The sequence below is a fragment of the Acomys russatus genome, chromosome 23, assembly GCF_903995435.1.
Source record: "Acomys russatus chromosome 23, mAcoRus1.1, whole genome shotgun sequence".
Lineage (NCBI taxonomy): Eukaryota > Metazoa > Chordata > Mammalia > Rodentia > Muridae > Acomys > Acomys russatus.
This window is the reverse complement of record NC_067159.1, coordinates 49,967,189-49,977,199: the sequence shown is the minus strand read 5'-3', so window position 1 is coordinate 49,977,199 and position 10,011 is coordinate 49,967,189.

The window sequence follows — 10,011 nt, the reverse complement described above, 5'->3', positions numbered from 1 at the left end:
AATAGCCAGAATCTGGAGACAATCTAGATGTCCCTCAACTGAAGAATGGATAAAGAAACTGTGGTACATTTGCACAATGGAATACTACTCAGCTATTAGAAACAAGGCAATCTTGAAACTTGCAGGCAAGTGGATGGAACTAGAAATGATCATCCTGAGTGAGGTTACCCAAATCCAGAAAGACACACATGGTATAGACTCACTTATAAGATGCTATTAGCCACATAATACAGGAGAACCACACTACAATCCACAGACCTAAAGATGCTAAATAACAAGGAGGACCGTAGGGAGGATGCTTAATTCTCATCCAGAAGGACAAGTAGAATAGACACTGGAAGCAGCTGAAGAGAAGGAACAGAAAGGGAGCCTACCATAGAGGTCCTCTGAAAGACACCACCCAGAGGGAATTGAAGTGTATGCTGAGACTCACGGCCCCCACCATTTTCTAAGATCGTCTAGACTTCTGCTTTTTCAAGGATTAGATCTAGCTGACAAGAATTCTCTATGAGCTCTGTCCATAAGCATTTACCTGTTCTATTCATTCTCCTAGTCATGAGAACTAATGCCTGGAGCTTGCTTGGATTATAACTCATTTGATTTGCCTAAGGCAAAAACCTTTTAGGGGAATGCTAGTGTCCCATCTGATATTTAAACTCATAAACAAAACATTGCTGCTTCACTTAAGCTCATTCATTGCAACATTTGGTATATATGAAAAGGCTACCCCCTAGATTACACAGGTAAGGACAAAAGAACTAATTTTCCACTACTGCTTTTACCCTCTTAATGGAGGGAAGAGTGCCCCTGGGGAAATTGGTCAGCTGGTATCTTATCTGCCACACAAGTATGAAGACTTGAGTTCATAGTACCAGAAACCACGCAAAAGCCAGATGCCTCATGTTTATCATCCAAGGGTCCCTGAAATGACATGGGAGGCTGAAGTTCCTCAGAGCCTCTCAGGCCAGGCAGCCTGGCCCACAAAGGGTCAACACAAGAGATCCTGTTTAAAACAAGGCAGACAGCAAATGGTAACACTTGAAATTATTCTCTGACCTCTGCACCCATGCTGTGGCCTCCACACACCTGAATTCACACACACACACACACACACACACACACACACACACACACACACACACACACTCAGAGAGAGAGAAAGAAAGGGAGAATGAATAGAGGAAATTCTTTTGTACACTAAGTAGATAACAATTGCTTTAGTCTCATAAATTCACATAACCTATTTAGATGAACAACTCTTGTCTTGTGTTTTCATCCAAGGGAAAGGAAAAAAGTGGGGGGAGGATATATCCAAAGTCATCTGGCTAATTAGAGGAGGTGGGAGACGAAGTTGCTTCCATTAAATTCCTCTGGAACAGTTGCAAGATCCACAAAATCTGTTTTTAGCTCAGACATCCATCGTGTTGGATGTGTGATGTGTTTTCAATTTAATGATAATTGCCCTTTCCATTTCTTTGATAATTGCCCTCTCTATTATCATTTATGGAGATTCAAATTATAAATCAAGACAAGACAGCCAGAAAAATATTATGATTGTCCCTTCTGAGGCCATCTCAAACTCAAGTAACACTGCCAAAGCCTGAGTATTCAGCTACCTTCATTTGCATGTCTGTGATCATTTTATTTTAGGGTCCACTGATTTTTCCTAAAGAGGAGGTTACATGACAATAATAGAGCCGAATGATAATGTGGACAGAGACTATACACTTAGCTGTGATCCAAGTTATAAGCTTATATTTGAAATGAGAATCCTGCTCTCCTCTCCTGATGGAATAGGAGGAGAGGAGTGAGTGAACCCCATGTTTCCTGTAAATCACCCACATGGCTGTGTGGGGCATTTTCTGGCCCCATTGCCTTTATCAGCTTCTACGCTAGGCCTGTTTGAGGAGAAAATATCTTTGTATCCCTCTTCCTCAACATTAACCTTAATCAACATAGTGAGATGCATGGAAAGATGTGAGGAAGCCTGGGTCTAACATTTCAGGAACCTTCCCCCAAAACAAAAACAAGGAACTAAAAATGTATGCCCAAGGGAGGCTTGGCAAAGGTGCACTAGCACCAGTTTAAGTCACTTAAGTGTCAGGCGTTTTTGAAAATGCTTTGTTCTCTAGAGACCCATTATAAAAAAACTTACATTGCATAAATTTAGAATAAAGTGTTAAGCTAGAAACATACAAAATAAATATATAGAACCAGTCATTTCTTATTGCTGTGGTACATTTTATTATTTTCTATTTGTGTGATTTTTTTCTTCAAGGTCAGGATGGAACCCATATTTGAGTTCTCGGTGTTATGAATACCATTGACACTGAAACCGGTCATATCTTTCCACCTGTACTGTGATACCATACTTGTAGCTAATATGGCTAATATCCTTAAATAATACTAATGGGTGTGGTGATTTCATTGGGAATGACCCCCAGAAGCTCTTCAGTTCTTAGAACTCTTTAGGAGAAATTAGTAGGTATGGCATTGTTGGAGGTGGTGCGTCACTGTTGTTGGGCTTTGAGATTTCAAACGCCCATGCCCTTCGCTGTTAGCAGCTCTCTGCCTCATGCTTGTACACCAAGATGTGAGCGCTCAGCTACTGCTCCAGCACCCTACCTGTCTGCCACTGCCATGCTCCACATTATGATTACCAGTGATGCTATCCCTCTGGGAGCTGTGAGGCGTAAACTAAATCTGTTCTTTTTATAAGTTGCCTTAGTTGTGGCATAACACCATAACAATAGAAAAGTAACTAAGACATGGGCTATCCATACTAGTTGTGTTGATTAATTTCAAATGTCAACTTGCCACAACCTAGAGTTACCTGCGTATAAAGGCTCAATTCTGGGATAGCCCAGAAAATAGTTGACCTCTGGACATGCCTCTAGGGGACTGTCTTGCTTGTGAACTGATGTAGGAGAGCCCAGACCACTGTGAGCTGTGGCATCCCATAAGCAGTTCTGAGCATCAGCCTGCATGCCAGCTGATCGAAGTGTTCTAACACAGAAATGGACATGAAATCAGGACACCACCCATACCACAACTGGCTAAAAAGAAAAAAAACAGAAACAAGAACATTGTTTTTCTCCAGGCAGCATTCTTAAACATTTGTAAGACAGCTCAGGATTTTTGATAAGCTTTTGTGAAAGAAAAGTCCGGGCCACAGATGTACCTAGGGCTCCCTTTTGGTTCCATTAGCAGATATGTGAACTTGAATGGTTATCATTCACCCTCTGAAGTATAATTATTACCACTTCAATATCTTCCTGTTGCTCTGAGAATAAAGTACAGAATCCTTGGGGTCTTTTGTCCAATATATTTGTCCTAGATTTCCTTAAACTAGATTTCCAAATACCTTGTCTAAAGGCTCTCAAATTATGGTATTTGAACTTTTTCCTGCTCATTCCTGCTCACTATTTAGGTCCTCGTTGCTTTTTAAACCACTCTACATGAAGTTATGTAACTGAAAGTTATTGAATGCACAATGAACAAAACTCAATTCATAATCAAATAGGTCATGAGTCCAAGGTGTTTCTGGCAATGCATCAGGTGGTTTCACTGCAGCCTTGGTTCTGAACACATACCATACACAATACACTGTGCAGGCTTTCACACCCACACCAACAGCAATGCAGTATAAAGCTCCTCAGCTCCTCTGCTGCCTAGTTTTACATCAGCTTGACACAAACTACAGTCACCTGAAAGGAGGGAACCTCTGTTGAGAAAATGCCTTTATAAATCTGGCTGTAGGCAAGCCAGTAGGGCATTTTCATAATCAGTGATTGATAGGGGTAGGCCAAGTCCTTTGTGGGTAGGGCCACCCTTGGCATGGTGGTTCTAATTCTGTAAGAAAGCAGGCTGAATGAGCCATAAGAAACAAGCCAGTAAGCAGTGCTCCCTCCATGGCTTGTACCTCTGTATGCAGTGCTCCTGTACCAGCCCCTGCATCAGCTCCTGCCTCCAGGCTCTTGTCCTGACTTCCTTCAGCAATAGACTACTACAATTTGGAAATTTAAGCCAAATAAACCCTTTCCTTACTGTATTAGTCAGGGTTCTCTAAAGGAACTCTAAAGAAACATAATTTATAGAATGAATAAATCTCTCTCTCTCTCTCTCACTCACACACACACACACATTTGTATGTGTGCACATGTGTGATATGTGTCTATTCTAATAAATCCCATATATGTATAGATAAAAGATTATATAGGTATACATATATATACATGGGATTTATTAGAATGGCTTACAGTCTGTGGTCCAGCTAATCCAACAATGGCTACCTATGAAGGAAGGTTCAAGAATACAGTAGGTTTTTTTCAATCTTTGAGGCTAGCTGTCTCAGCTGGTCTTCAGTATATGCCAGAATCCCAAGGATATAGGCTCTAGTGCCAGTGAAGGAATGGACTTGCTAACAAAAACAAGAGCAAGCATGTCATGGCTCATCACAGCAATAATAACCCTAACTAGGATAGTGCTTGAGAAACAACAGTATGAGATGCACTCCTGTGTTTGTCTGGGTCATATAAAGTCTGTTGCTCTTATAGAAGTTTACTGATTTGCCTATGAAAAACTAATGCTTCTTGTGTTTCCCTATGGTTGTACCTTACCATCTACTGATTAGTTTATCTAGGGATTGTCTCACAATGCTTGATTTTAAAAATGCCGTTTGACTTACTGCCTTGATGTTTTTGTTTGGTTGGTTGGTTTGGTTGGTTTGGTTTGGTTCGGGTTTTTTGAGGCTGTGTTTCTCGGTGTAGCCTTTGCTGTCCTGAAACTTGCTCTGTAGACCAGGCTGGCCTCACATTCAGAAACCCACCATAATTTGCCTGCCAGGTGCTGAGGTTAAAGAAGTGTGTCACCACTGCCTAGCTCTGACTTGCCAACTATAAAACCCGCAGTAGCAACTGGCTCTGGAAAACAATGAAACTGCTCTGTGTCCTACAGTGTCAGATACACAGCCACAGTTCGGGTTCCATGAGAAAGCAGGCTGAGAAAGCCATGAGGAGCCAGCAGTAAGGTGCACTCATCCTGGCCTCTGCATCAGCTCGCGCCTCCAGGCTCGTGCCCTCTTTGGGGTCCTATCCTGACTGCTATATGGAACTATGAGTGAAATAAACCCTTTTCACCCCAACTTGCTTTTTGTCATGGGGTTTCATTACAGCAATAGTGACCCTAACTAAAACAATCTCTGCATGAAAATCACTTTCCCAGGGTAGCATAGACTTCCCTGATAGCATCTTCCTTCCCTCCTTACAAAAGTCCAGGGGCTCTTCAGCACTTTTGAAAGCAGAACCCATGTAATTTGCAGACTGCTATTTGAATACTATTAAGACTTCCCCACTCACATGTGTTTCTTAGGCCTGTTATCATAGTCCTTAGCCTACGACTGGGGATATCCACTTTACTGAATAAACCATGAAAATATAATCTGTGGCATAGTTTCTTGAGAACAATGCTTTTTTGGAAACTTGCTCCTTCTGGCCTGAGTGTAGAACTCAATGGTAAAATACTTGCCCAGAATGCTTGAGGCCCTGGCATCAATGGGCAGAGCTTCAAAATAAACAAACACAAACAAGCTCCTGCTTACTCCACAGGCACACTTGTAAAGAACAGGGACTCTCAGGCAGAATTAAAGCTGAAGTTTGCCCCTACTGTGCATAAGACGTGGCCTTTGCAAACTTTCTGTCCTTCCAGTTTCCAGTTTATGAAGTAGGGTTTACAACAAAATCAATTTTCTAAGGATCATCATGCAAATTAAGTAAATTAACCCATGCCAAGGGCTTGCAGTAAAGAAAAGAGCCACAGTTCTTACCTGTCTACCTCACCAGCCCTGCTTGCCTGACCTGTATCTGGGCTGCCCTCTAAGTATGTCCTGTCTCAGACTTCCCACTTGTATGTACTGTCTCTTTCAGCTTTGGTGATTTTAGACCATCTTAGTTTTAATTATCTCATCTACTAAAAAGGGAAAAAGTTCATCCTTGTCCCAGCTCTAATTTATAACCTTGTGGTTATGGCTCTTAGCTGCTGTCTCATGAGACATTCTAACGCAGCAAATAGGAAGGGCCACACCTACGTTCAGTTTCACCTCCCTACACTAGTTCATTCCTCTGGACATCTGTAGTTTGGCCAGCAGCCTTGCAGTTTCTTCCACAAGGGAGCATGTTTCTAATTTGTCTATGTCTACTCCTCCCTTCCTGCCCATCTCGGTGGTAGCCAACTCCTACTGATTGTCTCTGAAACACCTCTTGCATCCTTTGCTTCCTTTTAATTCCCACAGCTACCACCTCATCTAGGCTCTCATTAATCACATTCTTGTCTGGACCGTGAAAGCCCACTAGCCAATCTTTCCAGCGTTAGACTCAGCTTAAACATGCCATGAAGAGCTCTCCCAGACCAAGCAGTCCCAACGCACATTCTGTTTGGTTTGCTGTCACTGCTGTCTCCCTACCATGAGAGCACTGACCTTTACCAGCTTCTTAACTTCTACATCTTAATCACCTAATAGATAGTTGTCCCAACTGGTACTACCTACCATTCAAGGCCTCATTCTTAGGGAATAGTTAAGCCATACGGCTAATATGACATAGTGCTATACAGAATAGTACTACATTTTAAATTTTGCTAAAATTATTACCTGAGTTAATTGTTGACTAAATTCATCTTCTGTCCTTGCTTTGATCCTGACTATGGATACTTGACTTGCCAAAATTGGATTTCTGGCTCACTCACTCCCTGCTCAAACATCATCCCTGTTCCCAACTGATTGCTGACTGGTTAATGTCCCCATCCTAGAGCCAAGCCCCCAAGTAAGAGGGTAAACTTCCTTCTATGAATATTCCAATATGCCCAGAATACTCTACGAGTTGCTTTAATTAGAAAAATGGCAATGTTAGTGGTAATAGGAAAAGCTTCCCTGAGCTGTGTCATGGAAGATGGTAGAGCGGAACTGGCCCACCTCAATAATTGTACCCACTCCTCAAAGGAAGGTAGAGACAAGTGGGAGATTGCTATCACAGTCCAGGCAGGAGGACAGGGTAGAAAGATGCACACATTTAAGGCAATGGAGTTTGCTGAACCTTACAAGCTAAAAATGTTTTATTTGGATGTAAGGCAAAATGAATGTATCCGTGTTGTGTTACAAAGGCTTGTCGTTTGCCTATACTCCAGATGAGAGGATGTCAGATGCACTTTCTCCCTCTAAATTGATATTATTTCAATTCTTGAACTTTTTTATGAATTGTGAACTCTTCTCTATGTTTACTCATAATTATGCTCATTTGCATTTGACAGATGAAAATATGGCTTTAGTGTTGTTGGGAACTTAATGCTTCTTGAACCTTGTTGAAACCTTCTCCCCTACAGTACAGTTAAAAGGAACAATTTCTTTACTAGGGTTTTAGAGTGTTGGCCTTGTATTTGTAAATACACATATTATCACTATATAGATCAACTAGTTAGCTTGATTAAACTTAATGTATTAAAATTATATTGTATGGAACTTGGAATTTTTAAAGAAAAAGTAACCTCAAATTTTGAAGAAAGTAGGAGCCAAGTATAGTGTCATGTGCCTGTAATCTCAGCTACCAGAAAGGCTGAAACAGGAGGATTGCTGAATTTGGGACTTAGTGGCCAACCTTACTGAAAAAAAAAAATCATACTTTGGGGAGAAACTCGAAAGAACAGCTTTCTTAAAAATAGTTACTTTTACTTTATTTTGTTAATTATTGTTATATGTGCACAGGCATGTAATGCATGTTCCTGGGGCTATCCTTGAACTCACTAAGTAACTCATGATAGGACTTTGAACTTCTGATACCATTGATTTCCCCTTCTAAGTGCCAAGGTTATAGGCAACAGCAATATGAGCCATTTTATGTAGAGTTGATGGCAAGGATTGAACTCGGGACCTTGTTCATGCTAGTCAAGAGCTCTATAAACTGAGCTACATCCTCAGCCCCACTTACCACCGTTGTAAGGTCAAACCATTCACCCTCATTCACCTACCTGGTTTTATGTTGGGTTCACATACAGGAAGTGTTTATGTGTCTCTTCAATTCATGTCAGACTTATCATATATATATATATTGAAATCTCAAATTTTCTAGTCCTTGAAATCTTACTTTCTTGTTCTCTCTCAATTAGCTTTTAAAGGAAATAAAGAGTAAGAGATGCATAAACTTGGCATCATGGTTAAATTCAATAAATAAACTCAAATTATATAAATGAGGAGATGGGACTACAGCTGACTGGGAAAAAAAAAAAACCTGCTTAGCGAGTGTGAGGTCCTGGACTAATTCCTCAGCATCACAGACATTAAAATAAAATATATAAAAGGCTAGCCCATCTTGGAGCCCTGTGCTTTAGAAAACTGCTGAGGAAGACTTTTTATTAGAAAGTAGGATTCTTATGCAGCATCTTGATTAACCTTGTTTCTGGCTCAGGCCAGAAATGCTGCTTCATTTTCTGCTACAGATTTGAGACTCGCTTGATAGAAAATCCATCCATCTACACATTGCTTAATTAGGAATGAATTTTAAGTATTCAAAACCTACACATGATACTTTGGCTCTCAAAGACAGAAGAGAGCAGGAGAGCCATAATTAGCTAGCAGGCTGCCATCCCAGAGCTCCAAGCAAGATAGCCAACTTCTGTTACCTTTTCCCTCCCAAGTTAGCAAGTTACCACTGACAAGGTAATTCAGACTAGAACAAGAATGTGCAAAGCATACAGAAAGACATTCCTTGGTGAATCTTCAACTGGCCGTGACTACTAACAGTGCATGTCTCTCTCTTATGGGAAGGACAGGCAGAAAGGTGAGAAAGATAGATGAAGTTGAGAGTCAGGCACGATGGTAAACATCTTTAATCTCAACAATTTAGCGTCCGAGGCAATGAGAATTAAGTGTTTATGGACAGTTGCTGCCTAAGGAGATCTTGTCTCAAAATAAAATTAAAAAAAGAAAGAAAGAAAAGAAAACGAGCCATGAATATTCATTTGCTACATAGGTGAGATGCTTTGATTATCTCACTTTAGGCATGGATAGGATCCCATGAATGTCAAAGGTTAAGAAAATATTGAAAGGTCTCTTTTCCATGGTTGGAGAGGCTGAAAGAAGCAGAGATTGGCTACTGCAGAGATTAGCTACACTTCTTCCCTTTCTTCCACTGGTGAGAAGGAACTGGCTTTTCATTGGAAATTCCATGGAGTTATTTTGGACATTGGCCATTGGCTGCCCTCAACTTAATCAGGCAACTGGGCCTTCCTTTATGCTTTGAGAAAGAGTAGCAAGTACCTAAAGGAAACAGTGGTTCTCAAAAGCAATAAAGTTAACAAACAACACCTGTTGTGTATTTTTAAAGAATCATTACTTTGAATCTGAGGGACAGAATTATTTCAGAGGGAAAAAAAATCTCCCCCTTAAACAAAACAAAACAAAACAAAAACAAAAACAAAAAACAGAAACCTTCCCCAATACATTAAATATTTCTCGAGTTTCAGTTGACTTTCACTTTCCCTAGCTCCTGTGCTCTGGCATAGCCATCTTCCACTCCCTGCCCTCCGTGATTCACCCTCACACCCCTGCTTGCTGGAGGAGCAGATGCACAGATTCTTGGGGTCAGAGTTGGGTCCTGGTCCTCCTGTCACTCTACAGAGAGGAGTTTTGCCCCATGGTGTCAGCTTTCTGATGTCTGGCCAGTACTCGTATGTTTGAAGTGAGCAGGTGGTATCAATGTCTGCCTAATGACTGAGATAAGAGTAGGCTCGATCTTCTGATTAACCCATCTTCCTAGGTGGGTGGCAGCAGGCTCCTCCTTCCTGGATTTGGTTGCATCATTCACATTCGGGAACCATTTGAGCCTTTGCTCTCTTCATCTGAACTGACTTCTCAAATGCTGGATACAAACATGGTGGCTCTGCTGACGTGTGTCCCTCTGTGCCAGGAGCTGCCCTCATGCCTAGGCCCTGCAGCAAAACATTTAGCATGGAGACTAGAGAATC